The sequence below is a fragment of the Anas platyrhynchos genome, chromosome 1 (genome assembly GCF_047663525.1).
Source record: "Anas platyrhynchos isolate ZD024472 breed Pekin duck chromosome 1, IASCAAS_PekinDuck_T2T, whole genome shotgun sequence".
In the NCBI taxonomy this organism is placed as follows: Eukaryota; Metazoa; Chordata; class Aves; order Anseriformes; family Anatidae; genus Anas; species Anas platyrhynchos.
In genome coordinates this window covers 65,756,996-65,780,386 of record NC_092587.1, presented here as the reverse complement: position 1 = coordinate 65,780,386, position 23,391 = coordinate 65,756,996, and the positions used below count along the sequence as shown (strand labels likewise).

Genomic DNA, 23,391 nt, shown 5'->3' with positions numbered 1-23,391 from the left:
AAACCAGATATTAAAACTGAATATGAAGCACACCCATAGGTGCTAAAGAAACTTGGCTCCAGATCCATCCTGCTCTCCTGAAGTGTTTTTCTAATTGCTGTTCTCCTAATAACTTTCAAAAACTCATTGAAGCATTTCATATGCATTTCCCTCTTTGCTCTAGGGCTTGCCTCCCTATTTCAGCCTGTTTTGTTTTTCAGTTTGATATCTCCCATGAAGCCACTTGGTCCTAATGTGCCTGAATACATTTGCAACTTAAGTCATTTGATTAAAAAGAACAAGTTTCTTCATTGATACATATTTTGCTATTAATTGCTTAAAAAATCCTATAAAAGACAGGAACTGTGAGTAAAGGCACTATCGAGTAGTGTCAAAACATGCAAAAACAGGCAATGTTCAGCTTAGAGAATTCTGAATGCACAGGCCAGATCTCCCCAAAAGTCATATTAGTTTGGTAATAGATAGTGAACTACTAAACGAGGCAGTAGTTCTCAGTTCTTATAATAAATAAATAAAACCCAACACACAGGGCTGATAGCGTATGTCCCTGGAGAAATAATGTCATATGGCTCTAAACACAGCAATTACAAAGAATGCTCCATTTTTTAACATGTACTGACTGGTCAGTTCCCAGCTAGAGTCCTGAGTCCATCTGCAAGTGCATTGCTTTGGGAAAGCTGGGGAATTGCGCGAGGGTCCAAAAGAGGACAGTAAATGTTATCAGAGATCTAGGTGACACAGCCTCCATGGAAAGTTTCAATTTACCTAAAAGACATGGTAAGTGTCCTCATACGTGTTAAGGGAGAAGAGAATGACAAAGTCTTCATATCCACTGAGGGAAGAACAGACAAAGCATAACATAAATTAGATGGATAATCTAAACCTTGAAACTAGTAGTTTCCCTATCGGTTAAGACACTAGGAGAAACTATGTGAGGAGGAGGATAATTAAACACCATTACAAATCAACTGAGGAAAAACATAAAGCTCTGCATGGGACACTTTCAGAACAGGGAACACCACTCAAAAACCATTTAAGTAGGAACCTTCGTTTGGGCTACTAGGATGGACTGAATTACTTACCAACATTTTCTCTGGCCTAGAATTTGCATTTTGCAACACCACCTGCCAGAATTTCAGTATAAGTGCTATGCATGTGTCTTGAACAAGAACAGCAGTAAACTGGAGCTCATCAAAAGACCACAGGAAGGGAAAGTCCTTACGTTCTCTACAGAAGCACTTGCAGAGAAAGATTCCTAAAGATTCAACTGGCAAGTCAGTATGTCCTTATAGCCAAAAAGTATCAGAAATCAATGATATGTAACAAAACCAGAACCCGAAATACTGACTATGGACACTGTGTTAACCATAGATAACCATCAAATCGATCTACAAAACCCCAACCTAATGCCAGATCGGAATAGCTATAGAAGTATAATGAAATCAAGATGCATTTTTTTTTTTAAATTTATTTTTGCCAAGAGGACGGTTTTAAAGTCCATTAACTCCATTTCTTTGTCTTAAAGCAAAAATATCCAAACCTGAAAATTCAGAGACTCTAAAGAGATACAACAGCCAGTTACTAGCTTTGACTTTTACTGAGTGACTATTTCCTGCCCATAAAAATCTCCCCCTAAATACTACTATTTTCACTGGAAATTCTCTGCATATTTAATTTACTTATACTATTCCTTTTATTATTGAGCTCTGCTCTGTTATTTTTATTCGGATCATGAGAATAACATCAGCGATACCCATTGTGGCTGCTGTCCTACCAACTTCAGTATCCTGATTCCAACAGTGACTATGAGGTATTCAGAAGAAGATAAACCCATGATTCAATGATCAGATTGTGCAATAACAAGCAGGATAAGGCAGGTGAATTCTTTTCCAAATCCCTCAGCATTCAGCTTCCACTCTGGAGCATGAGATCTGCTTACCCTTAACTTCACAGGCACATCCACACTTTTTATTAAGTCATAAAACAAAATCTTTTATATCCAAGCTACTTAATCATCTTGCCAAGAATTTGATTAACTAAAATTCTGGAACAGATAGAGGGGAAAAAATGCAGCAGTAGACTTTCCCCCAAAACACAAAGTAGTAGTAATTCTGTGTTACATAACAGAGTGAGGCATATGAAAATATGAAAGGTTTACAGAAAAAAAAAAAGGAAAAAAAACAAAAAAAAAAAAAAAAAAAAAAAAAAAAAACACATCCAAAGCAACACCCCAGTTCTGTCCCAAGAAGAACATAGGTAAGCCAGAATCAATCAGTGCTTCAAAATAGCTGCCTTCATACACATAGAATTGGAGGTTGGATCAAAAACACACTCAGATCTTAGCTTCATAGTGCTGGCTCACCTTTAGGAAAACAAATAAAACCCCAAAACGCTGCTTTATTTTGTAATTCACTGAAGCTTTGAAGTTTGAGTCCATGCTGTGGCCAGCTCATCCAGACTTGTGTGCGGGCTCAGAACAGACCTGTATTCCCTGTGGGCCCATCCACCTCACCTTACTGCTGTCTCAGGCATATTCACTTCATACAGGTGAATCCTTTAGCATAAATCTAAAAAGAGCTGGAAGGAAGGGTCCAAGACCCTCTTAGTTTAAAGCAAAACTGTCTTTTACCTATAACTGGGTAGCTCAACTTAATACTTAGGCGACCGTGGGGTTTACTAAGTCAGCACTGGAAGACCTTTGTGGGGACCAGGCTCCAAACCCAGCTCTCTTCTAAACAATTGAGCTAGTTGTGAGACTGACAACAGTACTGTGGCAGGAAGGATGTCTGCAAATGCTGTTCAAACCCAGCCAAATACAGGCTACACTTTCAGCAAGTGCAATGTGCATCTCTTCTTTCTGTGTTGTTACGCAGGCACAATCTCCTGTCCCTGCTGAGGAGACACTGTCCTCTGCTCATAACTATCTATGGTTATGTCTGTCCTTAGTCTAGCTAAATGTAAATTCTACGCAACTTTTTTTTATTTTCATATTCTTTAGAAGTGGTCATTTAGGGGGTTGCTTGATTGGGATGTTTTTCTGTTTGTTCACTTCACTTGCAAGCTGGACAGTGTACAGAGGAGACATTTACATCTGAGTCAGAACCTCGTATGTTCCTCGTATATTTAAAGCTGGATCACAGTTCAGATTAAACAATGCCAACATTTTCAAATTGCCCTCAGAAGATTTTAGCTGGAATATCTTCTAGACAGCAGCTTTTCTTGGGAAGTTCACCTTAGGCCAAAATCCAATAGAAGTGTTTTGTGCAAGAATTGAACTGCAGCCCTAAAACAGAGCTCCGTTTTGTGCTAGATATAAAATTGGAAAAGGGGAATGAAAGTGTTTCTGACTCTATCCCTTCCCTATTTCTTTGGAGTGAATTCAGCACCAGGGGTGCACTTCTGTCTTTTTTGTCCTAATATGATGTGTGGTGGAAAATGCAGAATAGTCACCTGTAACCTCCTCTGTTCCCCAAGAGCAGATGCACCTTAGCACATCTTCCTTGCATTTTTCTAAACTTTCATGCACCTTTCACTCCTAAACTATAGCTATAGTCTACAGCAAAAGCCTTCACTTGAGCAGTAACTTTGACACTACTGGTTTTGTAATCTTTGAACTGCCAAATTATAACCAGCTATATACACTTGAACCACCCCCAAGAAAACTCTTTTTCCCAATTACGTTTATCATCAGCCACCTCACAACATTTACTTCCAAATATAAATGTAGCTTAGTAAAACTGTAAATCACTGATGTATTTTTAAGCCTCAGGGACCATTACTGCAAATTTCCCAACTCTCATAAACATTACCACTCCTGATTAAAAAGACTTCCCATGAATCAGCCTGGCTCTCAGGTATGTTACAACACTCAAAGAGCTCTTCACAAGGTATATACCATCAATAACACCAACTCCTCACAAATTAACATCAACTGGATATTTCTGCAGTTAAAACTTCACCAGCTTTGTGTTTCACAAAGACGATGGGCAGGGGAGAGGTGGATAAATATGCTTCTGGCTGCATCTGCTTCATGCAGCGGGGTCTGACACAGTTTTCTTTAATCCAGTAAATCCATATGCTGTGCCAGGAAGTGGATTACCAGCCTGAGTTCAGAAGAAGTGTCACGTGTCACCATTTACTGAACTGTCACCAGTTCAGAGTATATGTAAAATTAATGTTTTATTCTCTCTATGCTCCACTCCTAGATCTGCTGTTTTTTTGTTTGTTCGTTTGATTGGTAATATTACATTTATACTGCACTGATATGAACAGACCTAGACAAAAGATAGGCTTGCTTCTTTTTTCAAGATTTTCAGATTTTCAGCTGATTGCATGCTTGCTTCTTCAGGTCTCTTAAAATAAAAATCAACAGCTGGGCAAAACAAAGCAAATTTGTACACGTTAAGATGTGTTCTCAGTAGTCATCTATTGAACTTTGCAGGGGCTACACTTGGCAGAGTTCATCCTCTTCATTTGATTTAATTCCCTTCTTTTTTAGCAAAGAAGATGAAAAATGGTTATGCACAAAAAATTTTTGACAATAGTGCTCCTCAGTTTCCTCAAGCCTGGACAACATAAGCTTTCAGGTCATATAATGTGGTTTGCTTCAGCCTCTCACCCACTTATTTTACATTTCCACTTCTTTATATTTTCTATATCATGTACAAACTTATGCTGACCCTCACGTCAGCCTTACAAAATATAGCTACTATAGTGTTATCTTCTAACATATATGGACACAGGGGCCAAGAGGTTAAATGACTCTGATAAGATCACACCATCAGCAGAAAGCAGGGTCAGAACTCACAGGATGATTCCAGCCTCCCAACAACATAGGCCTGTCTTTAGGTACAAACTCAGGGCATCTTCCAGCCATTTTTTCATCTTCGAAAGGTGTCATCAAAATTTTAAATCAAACAGCTCAAAGGGTTTAAAGCTGGACATGTTTGTTCCAGGTTCTTTAGAGTATATACCACATTGGAGCATGATGTGGCAGCAAAAAGAGTTCAAGCAATATTAAAGGAAATATAAAGGCAACCTCACAGGGCAAAAAGGTAATATCCCTAACAGCTCTGTGGTGATCACACCTGGAATACTTCACTCAGCTGTGGAGAACTCATTTCCTGAATGATAACAATCCAGAGGAAGATGACAAGAGAGCTATAAAGAACGTTAGGTAAGCAGAGAGGGACTGACCTACAGAGAGGAATTAAAAAGAGCTAACTAAATCCTGAGAAGTGGACATGACAACTGTCTACACATATTAGAAGAGCATTAGCAAGGGCAGAGAATGATTTTATAGTGAAGTGAAAGTGAACAACTGCATGCAGTAGTATTAAATTTAAAATCATGAAAACATTCATCAAAAATAATTTTAACAGTAAAATCTACTAGACTATGGGTTAGACCTAATAATACTTTAACTACCACTCCCACTTCTCAAACTCTGGTATTTTAAGAACACAAAACTTGACAGCTAACTCTTGAAAAAGAATCTATTTTGAAATTTTTAGTTGAAAACAAGTTTTGAAATTTCTCAAATAAAATACGCTAACCCCAGCTGGAGGGATTTCAGGGATCCTTAACCCTGAGGCATTACAGCTATGTCTGGGTCATTGCATTTGTGCTGCCCCAGGCATAAGCTTCAGTTTTGATTGGATTCTCCCAGACACAAGTTAACCAGCCCATGAGTGTGTCCCACAGCAAGGCTGTGGATCCTGTTTCATCCAACCATCCTGAAGAAAAGTCACATAAATAAATGCCAGATCCTATTCCAGCATCTATTTGGATGATTTGCAATAAGAGAACTAAACGACTCAATATTTAAAGTTTTCTGCTTCTCCTCATATTCTCCAGGACACAGTGCAGAAGGGGATCTTGTTGACAGTCCGTCAGGATGGAGAAGGCTCCGTTTGCCAAACCTGAGCAAACAGCCTTGCAACAGTTTAAGGACTCTCTCATCCACTTGTTTGTCCTTCCTTGACAAGTCTGCCAACAAGAATGAGTATGCTTGGGCCTTAGGCAGTCAGGGTCACTGCACTCCTGTTTTTCACCTGAATAACAGCATAATATTTCACTATTGGGCATTTATTGAGGTCAAGATCAATGGATGAAAAGCAGAAAAGCACAAGGAAGCCACACATGTCCTTTATAATAATGTCAACTTGTGATTCCTTTGTCTTAGGAAACACCTTTTTTTTTTTTTTTTTGCTATCAAAATTTAATGTCAAATTTTAAAGGGTTCAATTTGTCTTACTTTATTAAACCTGCAATCCTTAAGAAAAACAGTGGCTTTCTACTCCATGAAATATGTGCACAAACAATAAGTACATCAAAAGCCTATTGCTTGCTGGCCAATTTCCATATAACCTAATATGGTTAAGAAAACGTTTGACTGGATCCCAGAGCCGAGTGCCAAACTTAACAACTCTGCAGTAAGCAGAGTGCCACAGAGCCCTCTGCTTATCCTCACTGTAATTTCACTTTGGTGCAGTTACTACCTATTCACATGAACTAGACCATAATTGTACTTCTACACAGTTAACAAAACACAGACACTTTTGCTCTCTGTCCCTTGCCAAAGGAGATTAACACTAGCTGCCGTACAAGGCTTTTGGAGATGGAAGCTCCTTGGAGTGCTTCCCTTTCGGGCTAGATATATTAAGGAAATCCTGGGTTTCCCAAGGATATAAAAGAACATGCACTGTATGAGGCACTCTGGTGTTTATGTAAACATCCCAGAAAGAGGATGTTTATATATTCTTGCTCCAGTGCAAGAATACACTTTCTATATCTACAGCTAATGTACACATTAGAGGTTTACCAATATCCAATCTATATGAAGTCTTTCTGGTTACTGCTGCTGTTTATGAAACTTGGCAATGTGCAGATTGCTTACTTGTTTCCATCTGAGCCCACCACAAAAAAAAAAAAAAAAAAAAAAAAAAAAAAAAAAAAAAACTTTGTCCTTTGTCCACTTGTGTTTCTTGCATTTCTTCCTTCTGTCATATTTCATTTAGCAGCAAGGTTTAGGATTTTTTTAATAGATGAGAGAAAAAAGGGTGACAACACAAATGAAAGACTGACTTTGATCATGACATTAAAGTCACACTTCAGTCCTCTCACTCTCAAATCTAACACTGCTGAAAGCATTGTGAAGACTGATAACAGGGATTTGGTGACAGGAAAAATGGATCACTGAGCTTATATCAGCAAAACAAGTCACTTTAGGCATTAGAAGAACAATGCCACCTTGATTATGCAAAAGGGTTAGACAGCCTCTCCCAGATCATTTCCTATGAGATCATACACAGACTTGGAAACAGAGGGGACTGGTTTCAGGAAGTTGGGAAGCCTTTTATGGATTATATTAACAAGGCACAGGCTGTTCCCAAAAAGTGATTGTACATCAAATTCCAGTACTGCCACATGCCCTTGGTTGGAATGACTTTAGCGTATATGATAGTACTAACAAACATTAGGGAAGCAGCAACTCTGTCATTCAATCCCCGTGATTTGTTTTTTTATTATTATTATTTTTGAAAGGAAGGGGTACTAGTTACATTTTTCTAGGTGTGGATGGCATTCAGTTAAAAAAAAAAAAAAAAAGTAGATTAAACAATATGTAAAATAATAAAATTCAGGAAAAAATGTTGAAATTAGTAAATGACTGGTAGTTTTGACTAGTTTACAATGAGATATTTGTTAGGTTCCCTAAGCTCTAAAGCATCCTATAGAGGTTAGCCACAACTTTGTAAAAAAGCTAGATAACTGTCTTACATAGGCAGAAAAAATGCTACACTACAAGATTTTGGAATGATACTCAATTAACTATTAGAGGTTCATTTTGACTTTTCCTCTACAGTAATAGAAAAATATGTGTCTATACAAAACTACATCCATGTTTGAAAAATAACTTCTTTATGCTATTTGAGATCTTAGCTAATGGATTTACTGTCAAATGCATTTTTCAGTCAGTTTAATTCCCATTCTTCCCCAATGCAGAAAGTTAGAAAGAAAAACAGTTACTGCACTCCTCTAAAAATTAATGATGTGCATTTTCTAATTTTCAGAATTTCACCTCTAGCTATCATTGCCCTGGCAACGTGTATGAACAAGGCAGATGCCTCATGTACCAGGACTGTCCTGTGGTTCCAGGCAGACCCATGTGTCCATAAGCACACCTCAAAGGTGCTGACAGTTTGGAAGTGTCAAGGCATTACAAAGACTCTGCCCTTCAGCCTCTTTAGTGAGGCAATACAAGGTTTATGCATCCCTTCAGTTTCACGTTAATTCTTCAGTGATGCAGAAATTGCATGCTGAGCTCTCTAAGGCCTGCAACTGCAAGATGCTGAGTTTCACTATGGGAGCACTGATATTACCAGATTTCATTCTCAGTTGAAAGTAATGCAACATAATTGTTTTTCAAGCAATGGGTCTCAAAGAAAAGTAATAGTCTTCCTTTCTGTTTGCAGACAGTGGAAGAGAGGCATGGATAAATGCAGTTATTTGCCCAAGCCCAAGCCATTCATGAGCAGAGCCTCCTGCACCCCAGTTAAGTGCTTCTCTCCACCAGGTTGTTCTTTCTCCTACCATCTGCACGGGTTGGATGCGGATATAATCTACATCACTGTGGCTGTCGCTGCAGAATCAAAACTCTTAGAATAATTATTTCCCTTGGGACATACTGCTGTTTCTTATCCAAAATAAGGCATCTTTGTTCTTCATTGGAAGGAAGGGAATTAAGAGGCACCTGAGCAAAGGAATGAAAAATTCACAATACATCAAATATGATTATTTGCTATCTGCTTAATGATAACTCTGTGCCAAAAAGGATGCAACAATTTTAAAGACAGCTATTGCCTTTTCTCAGCTTAGGGAACAATAACCCCTGATGCAATCTCCCAGGAATTCATCCTTAGTTGCAAATAACGATGGACAAGGCTCTAAATAAATGTCAGAAGGACCCACATCTTTTGCCCTGAAAATAATAAGACCTTTGGCCTTAACATTTCTTTGGAAAGTGCTTCAGAGAAGACTGTTACTCTGCAACAATGTTTCCTTCCATTAACATTTCCTCTTAAAATATATGGCCCAAAGGAGGAACACTAGACCTCAAATATACCACAAATATGGACAAGTCTGCCTGCAAGCATTTGGAGGCTGGGAATTTGCCCAAGACATTATCCTTACAGAACTAACTAGCTCTCTGTTAGCCAGCATAGTGAACAACCTCAAAAAATAATTCCACTTCATTGGGGCAGCTCACCGACTGTATAATACATAGTTTTCCACTTCTTAAGGATAAATTATTCCTGACACCTGGAACTGAAACCTCTACACTTCTACCTGCAAATCAGGTATGTGTGGGATCCAATACTGTCCAATGATCGCCTATAGGTTTCTCCTTCTGGTTTTAGCTCTGTCTCCCCTCATCTCCCACCCCAGGCTGCGATAGCCAGAGCTCAGAAGAGCAGGCACATTACCGCTGACCACACAAAGTTAGTGTGCTGTTAGGGCTCTGACAAAGACAGACAGTGGGAGAGGGCTCTGGTGAACTCTAGTTATCACAAAAGGCTGACTAGAAAAGTGGCACCAATGGGCAACAAGATTCGAAGGCAAGGCTTTGTCTGCTCCTCACTCACTAGAAGCAAATGCAGACAGAGCCGTCAGCTCTGCCATGTACAGCACTGTGACTTCTTAGGATGCTCACCAAAAAAAAAAAAAAAAAATCAAGATCAGGTCTGTGATACTCCTTGTCCAAGCCCTTGACAGTGGTCCTCACACTTCAGAGAGGTCTTCAGCAAACTCCACCATAAGGATGATTAGCCATTCAAGGCAAGTCCTTTCCTCATCAATGCTGGCTTCGTCGCTTAAGTTTTAAATCCCTTTTAATTGTTTTCCTTAGTGATCACTACTGTAAGTCTGCACTGTATTGCTATTTTATAGAAATGTCCCATCCTTTTGGATCAGTGTGGTAATAAAATTTGCTACATAACGTAACTTCCACCCATGTAGTTAAAACAGTAGAGTTCCCTCACTTGGAGCAATTTGCACTAAACTGCATTTGTAAAACAAGTAAAGCCTGGGAAGGTTTATTATTAGCATTACTCCTGTCAAGTGTTGAAGCAACAATCTTTTGAAAGGCAAATCTCCTCCCACCTGGAAAGCAGAAATATTTTACATGTACCTATCAATCTAAAACCAGAACACCCAGAGAATGTTGTCATTGGCTTTGATAACATATTCAGCAATATTACCTTAATGACATATAATAGTCTCCATATTAATAATTTTTCGATAGGAGAAAGACAAGTATAGCTATTAAGCTGAAATAATTACCTGTGTACACAACTGATGTGAGCATAAAAAGATGGCCATGCATATGTTTAATGTACACAGATAAATGAGAATTAGTCTTGCCAAAGGAAGAAATGCTCCTTTCCAAATTCACATAGTGTCCAGGGACCACAAGAGCCACAACGTGGAAGAATTTCTCTGGTCTAGATTATCATGCACGTACCTACAATCCTTGACATACAAAACACCATCAGAAGGAAAAGTTACGTGGAAAACTCCCACATACCCAGTTTCTGACAGTCAATTCAGCCAAGGACTACCAGAAAGTATCTTCCCATTGCATTGAATTAAGCTGTATACTAACCAGCCCAGAACAGTCTATTTCCATACCAGACCTTGAGTTTTGATGAAAACTAAGCTAAAATCATAGTGCTGCTCACAATAATAATTCTCAAATAAACAGTAAATACCTCCAGAAAAGAAAAACACACAATATAAACAGTAATAGTATATCTCACCAGTTATGATGTCCCTGAGCCTGGAAGATGCTGCCTCTTCAGCTCACGAGTAACCAAAGGATTATCACAGGCACTGGAAAGAAAAAGTTGTGGGTTTATGGGTGGGAATGAAGAGTGCACAAAAAATGGAATAGTTTTACAGTAAGGATGATTTAAAAAGCAGAAAATCAGATCTTAAGCCTTGCTATGGTTACTAGGTACTGTTGTACCATTGAGTAAACTGGATTGCAGCTCCTTAATTTTCTCCAGCAACTCCTCCGTGAGGAACAAGGAAATCCTAACTGAGAAAGGGTAGTTCTGGCAAATTCTGCATTATGCATATCTGAAGTCCAATTAAGGGAAAAGAGTGGCCTCCACCTGCAGGGAAAGCTACTCCATGCACCTGATCCTGCTCCCATGACTGTAACCCAATCACAACAGAATGCAACCCTGAGAACACCTTGGGAAGCATCAGTCTCAAAGCTGAGAATTTTAATAGCTGAACTGCAGCAATTAATATGGATCCAAACCTGATTATTCCCTCATGATTCATTTTCTTAAAAATATCTGAGGGAATTCCCTGTTTCTTTTGGCTATAGACCAGCATGGTTCCTTGATTGTGGGATACCTCCAGTCAAAGATGCAAAAATGTTTGGCCTTTTCTGCATAGCCACTGGAGTGCATTTACACAGTTGTCAGTGGCAGCTTGTTTGTCTTTACAGGTACTTTGTGACTGTTAAAGCAATAGAGCAGCCACCTCCAAGTAATAGCTAGGATGAATGATAACAGTTTGGGCTGTGTGCGGTAAGACTGGAAATTGCCTCTGAGAGATGCCTCAGCAGGAGGACTGGAGGGAGATTCTTGGGAAATAGATATGGAAATCCCACATGGAATGAGGTAAACCATCTGGGAAACTGCTCAGGGGTGCTAGGGGCTCCCGTTCTCTTTCATCCATAAAGGTGGCAAAAAGACAAAACTACAAATATCTGCACACCCAAAAAACAAAAGACTGGTATCGCAAAGTCAAACGCAGCTTTATTTTTCTATTGAAGAAAGATATCTTAAAAATGAGCTGGCTTCACAAACAACCTTTAATTAGACAAATACAAGGCATACCTTTCTTCTCCACCTAATGAACACAATCAGCATATGCGTTCAAGAGTATTAGATTAATAGAGATCAAGACATTTGACTAAGCTCTACAAGACCACCTTGGAAATTATATGATGCTTCTTTCAGTGATGGTGTGTATTTTTGCACTGTTCTTAATCCATAAACAGGGGTTTTGTGGGGTGGTACTTATCTGAGAGAATATGTGGGGCTTTGCTTATAATCCTATACTGCCTGTCAAATTAGTTTTTTTTAAGATAGCATGTGATGGAAGGATGGGAGAATGAAAATCTCAAAAATAAATACAGTACTGTGCTCCACCTTGACTGAATGCAACTTGTACCCTTATTGCTTTACCAAAAAAAAAAAAATGAAACACTTCTGTTGGTCCAAGAACTGCCAAGACAGAAAACAACAGCCATGTCCAGCTGAGGCAGCAGTTCCTTCAATAAACTAATCTGGACCTTCCTAAAAAGACATTGCAGTAAGTGCTGAAGTACCCCATGCTTTCAGAGGTGCGCCAAATCCAGGATAGCTAGGCAAAGGGATACAGATTCTCAGAGCATCACAGATGCTTCTGAGCATGTTTCTGGATTGTCTCAGCTTCAGTTAATCTCCTATTAAAAGCAATAGCAGTTGAATCTGCTAATCCAGAGAAAAATCTAGAGCCATCTTTGCACCAATAAAACACAAAAATACTCTGGTCATTTATAAAATCCAAGGACTGACATGGCTTTCAAGAATCATGCAGCTTCCCTAAGTGATCCAGTTCTTTCAGGAGTAATTCAGATTTTGCATTGCTTACTCCACATAGTTCTCTCTAGCCATGAAATACAGAAATGCACTATCATCTACATATGATGAGGAAAATGAAATCTAAAGGTGCAATATAGCAGAGCTAAGCAGCATTAACTTCTGGAACTTCCTGGTTGCTGAGATATTTCAGAGATAAAGCTCCAAAGGTGGACATTAGTCTTAATCAGAAGAACATCTAATTTCCATTGCTTTCATTTAGGCTTGTTTCCTGTGATACGTTAACGTCAGCACCTCATTCTTAAGTGCCCAGATTCACAAGGTGCTTAAGCATGCTCCTAACCAACCAAACAAGATTACTCACCTACTTAAAGTTAGGCACACGTTTGTTGAGGCAGAGCCAAAATATACATGCACATACATATACCTGACCATATTTTTCTTCCATAGGCTGTTTCTATTCTGTAGTCCAAAATGCAGTAGCAATATATATATATAAAATAAAGTTTCATTATGCCACATCTTCAAGAATTCCTCAGTAAAACTCAGTGACTATTACACATAATATAGTTTCTAGTTATGATGGAATTTACAATGCATAACATCTGTTCCCACAAAGATACAAAAACCTGAATTCTCTCCTAAAAAGCAGCAATAATGAAACATCTCTCTGAAAGACCTTGCAAATTAGTGACCGCTAATGACTAGGCAGGATATGAAGCAGAAGAACAGTTTATCCACTTGTAAACATACTTTTACTGCTTATACCATATAGCCTCTAAAATATTAAATGCAAAAGACACCATCAACAAGTTAGTTTGCTGGAGAATGAACAAAATTGATTAAATTTGCACAATTTCTGTATGCCATATGTACTGAAAAGCTGAGAGGGCATCAAAGATTTATCTTGCATTTCTTTTCTAAATAAGGCTAAACTATGAGACAAATGGATTTCCCAATCTATTTCTTCAGTCTTTCCTATAGTCCATCTCACCAGTATACCTACTTACATACTGACCAGCTATGAACAAAACTAAAATTACTAGGCTGGAGAAATAGAGGAATGGGTACAAAACCCAAACAGCAGAAGAATATAAACTTTCTCTTCCTCTTCATGTGATGAGTACTACCTTTCTTCCATAATTTTACAGCTAGAGATAGCTAATTCCAAACACAGAAACAGACTATTTATATTTTTATAAGCAAACTATATCTTTGTTTTTCCATTGTTCTTTTCCAAGATTAAATTATGTTCTTCCCAGGAAGGAGGAAATGATCATTTTCCAGAAAATAAAGCCATTACAGCTTAGATCACAATGCATTAATCTATCACAGTCTAATATTTTTGAGAAGTTCATACCATTTCAATTTTATTTGACTACTATGATATGCAAGCTGGATTCTCTAGGTTGTATTAGCATAGTCTCCCTCTCCCTTCCTCACAAATAAATAAATGGTACACTGTAAAATAATAATTAAAAAAAAAAAAAAAGTCTTCTGAGCCAGTCCTTAAAACCCTAGGGTGCCTGTAAATTGTTCGGATTAATTTAGAGCATGACATTTTAATGATTTTTAGGCCTTTCGGGTGACATGAATGAACATGAGCTCTCATTTACTGTTACACTGATGCTTGTTTTATATCAGCACAACCCAACTTGCGTGAGTATAGGACATGCAAAATCAGGCCTGAGTTCTTAGGAAGAAGAGCTGCAGGGCTTCACACACATCTCATTTCACAAATACTGCGGCCTAGGGACTGGCCCCTTCCCACGTTGGTACATAATAGGATTAAGATGCTACATGTTTATTGGAAAGTAGGATGAGGCGCTGGAGTCTCTCGAAGCAGGGGAATCCTACTGGGCCTGTTCTGTGGTTTTAAACATGGGAAGGAAAACTTAAATGATAGATCCTGCAATAGCAAACAAAAATGATGGCACCAAGAACTACCTAGCTTCTCTCTCTTAGGAAGGGATTAACCATCTTTTCTATAACCCAGATAAGGAAAAATGCCATACCCTTTGAATTTTTGTTTGGCCAAAATGCTGAGGACAACTCCCCCATTAGGGCACAAGCATTTGAATATAGAAAACAAACATGAATTTCTGAATATCCTTGGAACCCTTGTTCAGGGCTACTAAAGCAGGCAGCATGAACAGCAGCCAAGCAAGTCATCAAAACCATATCAGGTATGGCATTGATTCAGAGGAAAGCAACATATGCACTAAATCACTTTATTTTCAAGCAATTCCAGCTGCAGACATTCCCTGGGAATTCCTTGGTTTGGTTTTATCCAATGTCTGTGGTCAAAAGACCTGATAACCCAAGTGGACTTAGGCTGTAGACAGTTTAAATGAGGCAAATGGCAAAAATATCTTCCAATGCAACCAGTAACACCAAATTGAAATGCTCAATAGGGTAGTCATCCTTGGATGCAAATTTCCAACTCTTCCGTATCACCAGGCTGAAGACAGATGATGACAGATAGGTGAAATATGCTGCAGTTTATGCACTTTCTTGTGTGCTTTTGAAGACCCCCCTCAAGATGTCATTTTTCACAATATTTATATTATGATTGTTTAAAGGAATACAGTTAAAATAGCAAAACAGCAATTCTGCCTGCCACAACAATGTATTTGCTTTACCACTTTTATCTTACCTATTAAAATAAGTCCTTTAATTTCTGCTCCAACAGCATTTACAGATATCTCAAGCACGTTTGCATGTTACCTCAAGAAAAGTAGCATTTTTTCTTCTCCTGTATTTTTCACCACTGATGTGAAAAGGCACAATTAGCCATAATCTATCTTGAAGTACAGCTCTTAGTCCCTTTCATAGCTCATAAATTAAGCTGAATTTCTGACAGTTTGTGTTAACAGGACAATAATGATAATAATATGCCATATCCAATTATGTAATGGGGGAAAAAAAAACAACATGTTGTGCTGTTTCCTTGTCAATCTACAAAACACCATATATGCATTGACACTGCATGTATAGGTAGAAACCTGTGTAATAATCTCTGATCAGACATTTTTGGTTAGAACATCCACCACCTACCAACCCAACTGCCTTTATCAATTATGGTATCAATCATCAACAAATATCTGCATTTTTAAAAAAAGGGTAGCTTTTTGAAGGAATTTTAAGTCTCACTCCAGAGAAGGTCATGTCCTATTTTACACATTTTTCCCCTGACATTTTTGTTTCATGTTTTTCTTTGTAAGAGACAAAGATAGAGATTCTGTACATTTTTGTGGGACAACTCTATTTGGCAGCCAGCCAATTCCTAAGCCAGTATCAGCAGTGAATTTATAGCTCAAAGGAAAGAAAATTCTAAAGAGACAGGGTTTTGTGGGAGGGAGGTTTTGTTTGGTTTTGTTGTTTAAATCTGCAAAGCTGTTTTTGACAAGTTTGTCATCAGGTTTATAAAGGAAGGGTGGAATTTAAAGCATCATCTGCTCTAGCACCCAGCCACACCTTGCTGAGCCCCTCACTCATACTATCACTTCTGTCTCTATGGGTATTCCTACGTTGGTACATAGTTTCAGATTTAATCAGTGCCCTCTGCACATTTAAACTGACCATTGGCAATCTACATTATTAAATATATGTAATTTCTACTTCACACCTAGTTTGTTTAACCTAATTCTCAAGAGTTTCACTCTGTGCTGTTGATAGAATAAAATACAAACCAAACAACTTTTTGCCTAGACAGATTTTGCTACAGTGCTGAAATGCACCCTTTGTTCAAAAAGACACTGGGTTTCTAAAGCAGGGGTTGTCTAACAGGCATCAGGAGGACAATTACAGTTCTACAAGTGGGGAATGCACCGAGGATCAAACACGCAATGCTAGCAAATGCTGTGTTGACAGCAGGCACCCAGCATAGCATCAGGACATCACCAGCAGGCTGAGAGCTGGATGAGCCTGAAGGTTGTGTCGGCAATACAGAGGCATAACACATAACAAAGCTGTAAAAGCCATGCATCTAGAGATAAAAGCACATCCCAAGATAAGGCAGCAAACTCATGGCAAAGCCTTGTTACAACTTCTGCTTACTCTTGAGCAACAAGAAGACAGCTAGACAAGTAGCCACGGCAACGAGTGCAGCAACAAGTGAGTATTAATGGACGTTCACACTTTCTGGCTGAGGCCGCTCTGGCCTCAGCTCATTCCCACGCGTTGTGGTGAGGCAGCCAGCAGTGAGTCATTTTTCCTAAGCATAGCTCCTGATCGATCCTAGCAGCCAAGCATATACATGAGCATGCAGGACATGGTCCCTTTCCCTCTAATCCATCCTTTTTCACATCAGTGCCCAGTGCAAGGAAAGCCCATGGAGCAACAACTCCTCAGGGCCAGTAGGACCATGACACACCCTGTGCCAGTACCCGACATCCTGCTTTTCTACCTCTGGCCAGCTCTGGTTCTGTGCTAAATACCAACTCCAGCAGGACAACTTCTGTAGCACTTCCAGAAAATGCATGCACATGCCTTTCTATAGACTACAGAGCAGAAGTAGGCAGTTCTTTCTTTGTTTCGCTGCTGAAGATCTGCTACTTTTAAAGTACCCCATTTAATTTTCACTCCTATTTCTGAAAGCAACACAATTCTGCATTAGCTAAACATTTCACTAGAGCCAGAACATCCCTCAATCACTGCCCGGATAAATGAAGGCAACTTTTTATAGCTCAAAGTTATTTAAGTCATACCAGTGGCTACAGTGTAAATCATACCCTCCTTTGTGAAGTGAGGTGCTTCTCAAAGACAGAATTCAGTGTTTTCTTCAGACTGGTACAGTTCATATAACATATAAATGAAACATTGGAAGATCTCAGAATATAAAGATGAGAAAGTCTCTCTCACAGGATCCCACAATCCCAGGAAAAAATCCAAAGGCAGGCACCTACAGGAACCAGAAGCAACTCAGGCACTGTTCATGCAAAAGAGGGCAGCATATAACAGATATTCTGGACTTAAAAAAACATCAAATAGTGCCTTGGGAATAGGGGAGGCAAGAAAAGAAAAATAACATTTACAGGAAAACAGATCTATTGAAGCAAGTTTGTTTTGAGACACTGTAGTTAAAGCATGTTTGGGAAAAAAATAATGAACCATCTGAAAAAGGTGCAGGCTTTTTTGTTGGTACTGCTTTTTTATTATTTGGTAGGAGTCTACTTTATTCCACAGATTTTAAGACATGTTTAAGATTCCATAGGTTTAGTATTACATCAATAATGGTTCATAATGAAATTCCAGGCAGTAGCAAAAAAAGAGATTTTGTGATAGAACTGCAGAAGATATGGATATGGGGCCCTTTGTGCAGATTTACTGATAGGAATGTTGAATGTAGGTTAAAATAACATAGTTGTCTGGCTCACTTGTGTGTGCTAAAATGTCATGTGACGAAGCACAAGTTATGCTATTACTTGAATCTTTTTAAAAGTTAATCTAATTCTGCCCTTTACTGGATTTTTCAAAACATTTGTCATCTAGTACAACTCTATTTACCATTTACTACTGTAAAAAGTATTTTTCCTGTATTCACATCCCATCCATCTCTGTGATGAATAACATTTCAATGGTTTTATCAGCATGCTTGATACTACTTGGACTGTCAAATTGTTGCCCTTCCAAGCTCAGTGTGGAAGAGTGGACAAATCAGTTGGTTGGCATCAGCTCCACTTTGGTGTTGGAGCTCAAGTTGTTTTTCCTTTTTGTGCTTCAGTTTCTCAGACTGACAAATGGGGAAACAATTCCAAGCTCCTTTGTAAAGAACTTTGAGATCAACACATGAAGAGCGATGCTTAACAGCTAGACTTTTATGCTATTTTACCTTATAGAATGAAGGTTTCTTTTTAAAGATTACTTAAAAATAATTAGAAAGGAAGTATCATCTTACAGCTACATAGGACCACATGTTACTGAGACTGTCCATTCTGTCCATTCTTTGTAGGTGGATAACCCAAGCCTGGGGAAGATGACCTATCAGAGCCCAAAGTGAGATAAACTGTCTTCAGCAGATAGGAACTTTTATAAACCTAAAGACATTCACTTTAACAACACTTTTAATTTGGACTAAAAGAGAGTTTGGTATAGCATCTCAAATCATTGTTTTGCCTGATCCCCACCAATACTGTTGTTGGAAATAGCTGTTCACTTTCTTACTACTATGTTAAGGGCAGGAAAAGAAAGCAAAACATTACGGAAATGCTGGAAAAAAAAAAAAAGTCAGTGGAACAATAAATTAAAAGAACAAACTTTGCTTTAAAATGCAGGCTGGGTCCGTTGTCAGATCTGTGATAAATCATGAATAACACCAGGGTGACATTTGACGACCAGCATGAAAAATAATAATAATGATTGAATGAGTTGCTGAAAGTCTCATCCTTTGAATACACTAATGTTTCTCTTGGGTCACCCATCACTCCATCTTGCAGTGATGTTGGAAACATCAGACAGAGCTGTCCTTACAGGATTTTCCTGCACATAGGGTCCTGACAATGCTAACTAGATTTTCACAAAATAAGGTCCTTCCACACAGAGAAATTCTCATTGTCACTGAGTTGGGAGAAGCACACAACCCAGCCTGATATATTGGTCCAAATCCCACAGTTCAAGCTTCCATAGAATTCAACTCTTGTTGCATGTGAATATCATACACAGCTCTTCACAAGTTGGTTTATTTTATATAGACATAAAAGAGGAAGTAACCTGAGCACTGAAACAGGCTTCTGATACAGAAAAAGTTTTATGGAGAACAGCAGAAAGAAAAACACAGTGGATCCCATCTTTGGTCCTTTAAAGGTCATGCTTTTATTTTAGTTAAAACTGATACATAAGAGTTAACATCTGAATCTTCTGTCAAGCTTTTAATTAGTGCCTTCCTGGTTTGTGCAGTCAAATTAAAAGTATGTATAAATGAAGTTTTTCAAAAGCTCTCAATGATTTTGGCTGCCTGTGTTAAGTTACTGCAATGGCATTTGATTTCCAGGGTAATGACAGCCAGGTCTAAAATATCCTAATAGGACATCCAAGAATCAAGGCATTTCAAAAATAACTTGGGGAAAAAAAAAATGCCCTTTGTTTTGGCCTCTTTTCCTTGACAGAAAGAACGTCCATTTGCCGTATTAAGTAAGGAGAAATATGAAAGCACAAACAGAACTTTGACCTATCACAAGAGCCAGACTATTGTTTTACATTGCATGACTGTCTGTGACAATATAAAATGTGAAATTAGCAAGACTGTTTGGAAGCTTTGAATTATGCACATACTCATTCACTTCAGAGGAATGGTGAATTGATTAAACCATCATAATTTCTGTGCAGAGTTCTCAAATCTGCCAACAACTACAAGCTGAAATAAGTAAGTCTGAAATATTATCTATATTGGAAATATAGATAATTTCTACTGCACCACTTATCATTATGTTCAACTGGAATCAATCTAAAGCACCAGGCACACTAGAACGTGCAATGGAAACACTCTGCATGTACAGACTAAATGTTTGTACTGGGTTTACAGACATCTAGTAGCCTAGGGTACTAGACATCCAAAAAATAGTGCATTACAGCAGGAGATTATTGCTAAAAGCAGTCAACAGCCAAAAACGGTGTGACTGCCAAATCTCAGAATGGGCAACTGGGTAGGCATGAACCTTCATCATCAACTTCAGCAAGGCCAGAAACTCAGCTTCGGTTTCTTATATGTTAACTTCCACTTTTCTTAGAAATCACTATAATAGTTTAATTAATAGTTTAATTTCTTGACTTTAAAGGAATTATGAACAGTTGCTATCACCATATTTTTGAAGTTTGTTGTTTTTGTTTTTTTTTAAACAAAGAACTTGGTTTTGAATTAAATCTAAAAAAGTCTAAATTCCTTGATGTTTCATAGACAAACTATTTCACGATATGTTTGAAAACTCACTGAAGACCTTTCATCAGACCCTTCATCCTGTGACTACCAAGGACCAGTGCTGCCAAATAACACCCTTACATCTTTGTTTCTGTAAAACAGCCAGGACCATGCATGCTATGAAATGGATGTAAAGGACTTCCCTGCTCCACGGAGCCCCAGACTCCAGCTCTATTAATCCAACTACAGCTCCTTGGAGGAATCCTTTACATTGGAAGTTATGAAAATAAAGGTAAAATATATGCTTACACATCATAAAAGTGAGGTCTTGTTCCATTTTAGACTACAAGATTAAAAAAAATATGCCATGAACAATAAAATGGAACGTACAAACCCCTAACCAATAAAGAATTATGCACCATGGAGCTGTTTCTGGTCAACTTTCCTCATAAAAAATGAAAAATTCATCTGAAATGTACAAAGTCAGCATTTCTGATACTTGTCAGCTTCCCCATACCCTTTCTATATGCAGTAGACATTTTAGTTTTTTTTCCAGCTGACAAAAAAAAATGCATGTCAAGACTATCATATGTTCACATGTGACTAGCCTACTAACCCTGAATCATGTTTCTAGTGTTCCCTTTCCCAATTCCTGTGTAAATTATGATAAAATTCTCAGGCTTACTATGCCTCAGTCTCTTCTGTGGAATCTGAACAATACTTTCAATGAGGTTTGGCACAAAACTCAGATTTGCAAAGATCCTTGGGACCTTTTATATCAGAAGTGCTTTTACATGTAATGGATTATTAATGACATTTTACCAAATGCAAAAGGATTCAAAATTTGAGTGACAAGATGACTCTTATTATAAGCAGCTTTTTAATTCACATTTAACCTTCAGCAAACTAACAGTCTTCCTGAGAATGTGTGGTCAGATTTAACTTCAGATTCTAAAATTTCTGGGGACATTTAATATTCCAACAAAAATTCCTCAACATGTTGCACACCTTCCATAGCACCTACCAATAATTTGTATCAAAACTAAAACAAAACAACCTCAAAAACAGTTTATATGAATATATATACACACTAACAGTTAATTCAAAGAGAAAAGAGTAATTTCAATAGATAAATAAGCCTCAATTTACTAGACACTCTGTTCAAGGAAAATGTTTTCTTCTCTTGGAAGCTGAGCTATTCCTCAAATTTTCCATATTCAAGGCACCCTGATAGCTTCTCTCAGTTTTCTACTTTTAAGACAATACAGATTGACCTTCGACTTTCACACTAGCTTGCAGCAAGTAGGAAGTACTTTCCTAGACCATGAAGTCTTTCCCTGCTCTGTAGAAAATATATCTTTTTAAAAGTAAGTTGTTGCTCAACTGAGTTCACTTTGCCCTGCAAGGAACTCCCAATGGGAGAGAAAACATTTTCATACTCCAGGGTGATGGGAGGATTATAATTGCAGCTACATCTCTCTACCTAATAATGAATGAAACCTCCCTCTTGGCAGGCAGTACAGAATTGCCCCATGGCTGAATGAGCATGCCTCACTGCTGACCCAGTCCTCAGTTTATATGCATGCAAAACAGAGCCTGACTGGGCATGACAAAAAGAACATGAATAATTCACAGCAGCAATAGTCAATTTGAAACAGCAAAGGGCTCTCCCAGAGAGGACAGCCACCCTCCCATCCTCTGATCCTGTAGAGATTACAGAGTAAATGTTCTAGCAACGTCCTTGTCCTTATCGTTCACATGCCTTTTTGCTCCTAATTGCACTCCATGGTTAGCCTCTGTCTAGCTAACAGCCTTTCCTTCTTTTGTACAGTTATTTCTGTGAACCTCTGATTTCTTGTGTGCAGTTGTAAGCCCCTCTCTACAAGTCTATCATTTCCCAGAGCAGCCACTGTCCTGCAAGGTGAGTACCATCACCCTGAGGAGAGACCCAGCTCATTTCCCAAATGTGCTAGCCACTGCTAAAAACCACTCGCCTTTCAAATGAAAGGCAAAGGCCCTTTCAGCAGAGAAATAGGTGCCTCCTGCAAGAGAGATCCCAGGTTCTGAATCTGGAGACAGAGACAATGCCTCTATTTTCTTGGTGTGTGGTCAAGAAGAGATAGACTTCATATACCTCTATGCTCAGTGCTTGCTGATGGCCAGAACTGTTCTTCAAGGGTCACCTTTTCTGCTTAACTCTGCCCAGGCTGTATATAGGCATTCCTCTTGGGGACCAAGATACCTCTATGCCAGGGAAGAACGTCCAACCTTTCTATTCAGTCACACCCAAACCGTTACTACCATCACAGGCATCAGCCATAGTTTTCAAAAATATGAAAACTAGCCATATGCAAAAAGATTCAGAAGAAAACTTGAAGGGAAAGGTAGCGTGTTGAACTGTAGGCAGCACTTTACCCATTGGATTACACAGATCTCACAGTGCTTTGTTGTTGCATCTGAGGGGGAAGCAAAACATTTATGCTGCTTTGGTAGAACAATCCTGCTTCTGCAGCCCTAGAGAAGTTAATGTCACATAAATCTGTATGTTTTACTAATGGCATCATATATCTTCCCAGGCATTTCTAATTTACCCTTTGTCGAGCTATCTAGGTACTTTATCACATAAGGTTACTCTGTGTCATGTATTAATATTAAGACACTGTGCCTCGTCTTTCATAGGAAAGTACATGTTCTTATCTAAATTGCTGAGACTAATAACTTGAAATATTGTCCCTGCAAAACATACTTGAATGCTGTATATTCAGATAACTAGCACTCTTTTTTTCCTCCCCTCCCAGTGAGCGAACATAAATTAAGTCTCAACAGAAATTAACCCAAGAATAAGCTGCAGTCCCAGTTTGGAGGCAGGGAAGAAGG

At 38.5% G+C, this 23,391-nt stretch overlaps 1 protein-coding gene across 15 annotated transcripts in view; it reads right to left on the bottom strand.

Annotated features, from left to right (window-relative positions):
* Positions 1-23,391, bottom strand: part of CALD1 (caldesmon 1) — a 247,356-nt gene that overhangs the window by 139,920 nt on the left and 84,045 nt on the right. For 14 of the 15 annotated variants that reach the window (XR_011810430.1, XR_011810431.1, XM_072040363.1 and 11 more), the window contains exon 2: positions 10,818-10,890. The exons of the other annotated variant lie outside the window; for it this stretch is intronic. The gene's annotated coding sequence lies outside the window, so the exon portion shown is untranslated. The remainder of the gene's footprint in view (positions 1-10,817; positions 10,891-23,391) is intronic. 15 annotated transcript variants of the gene reach the window in all.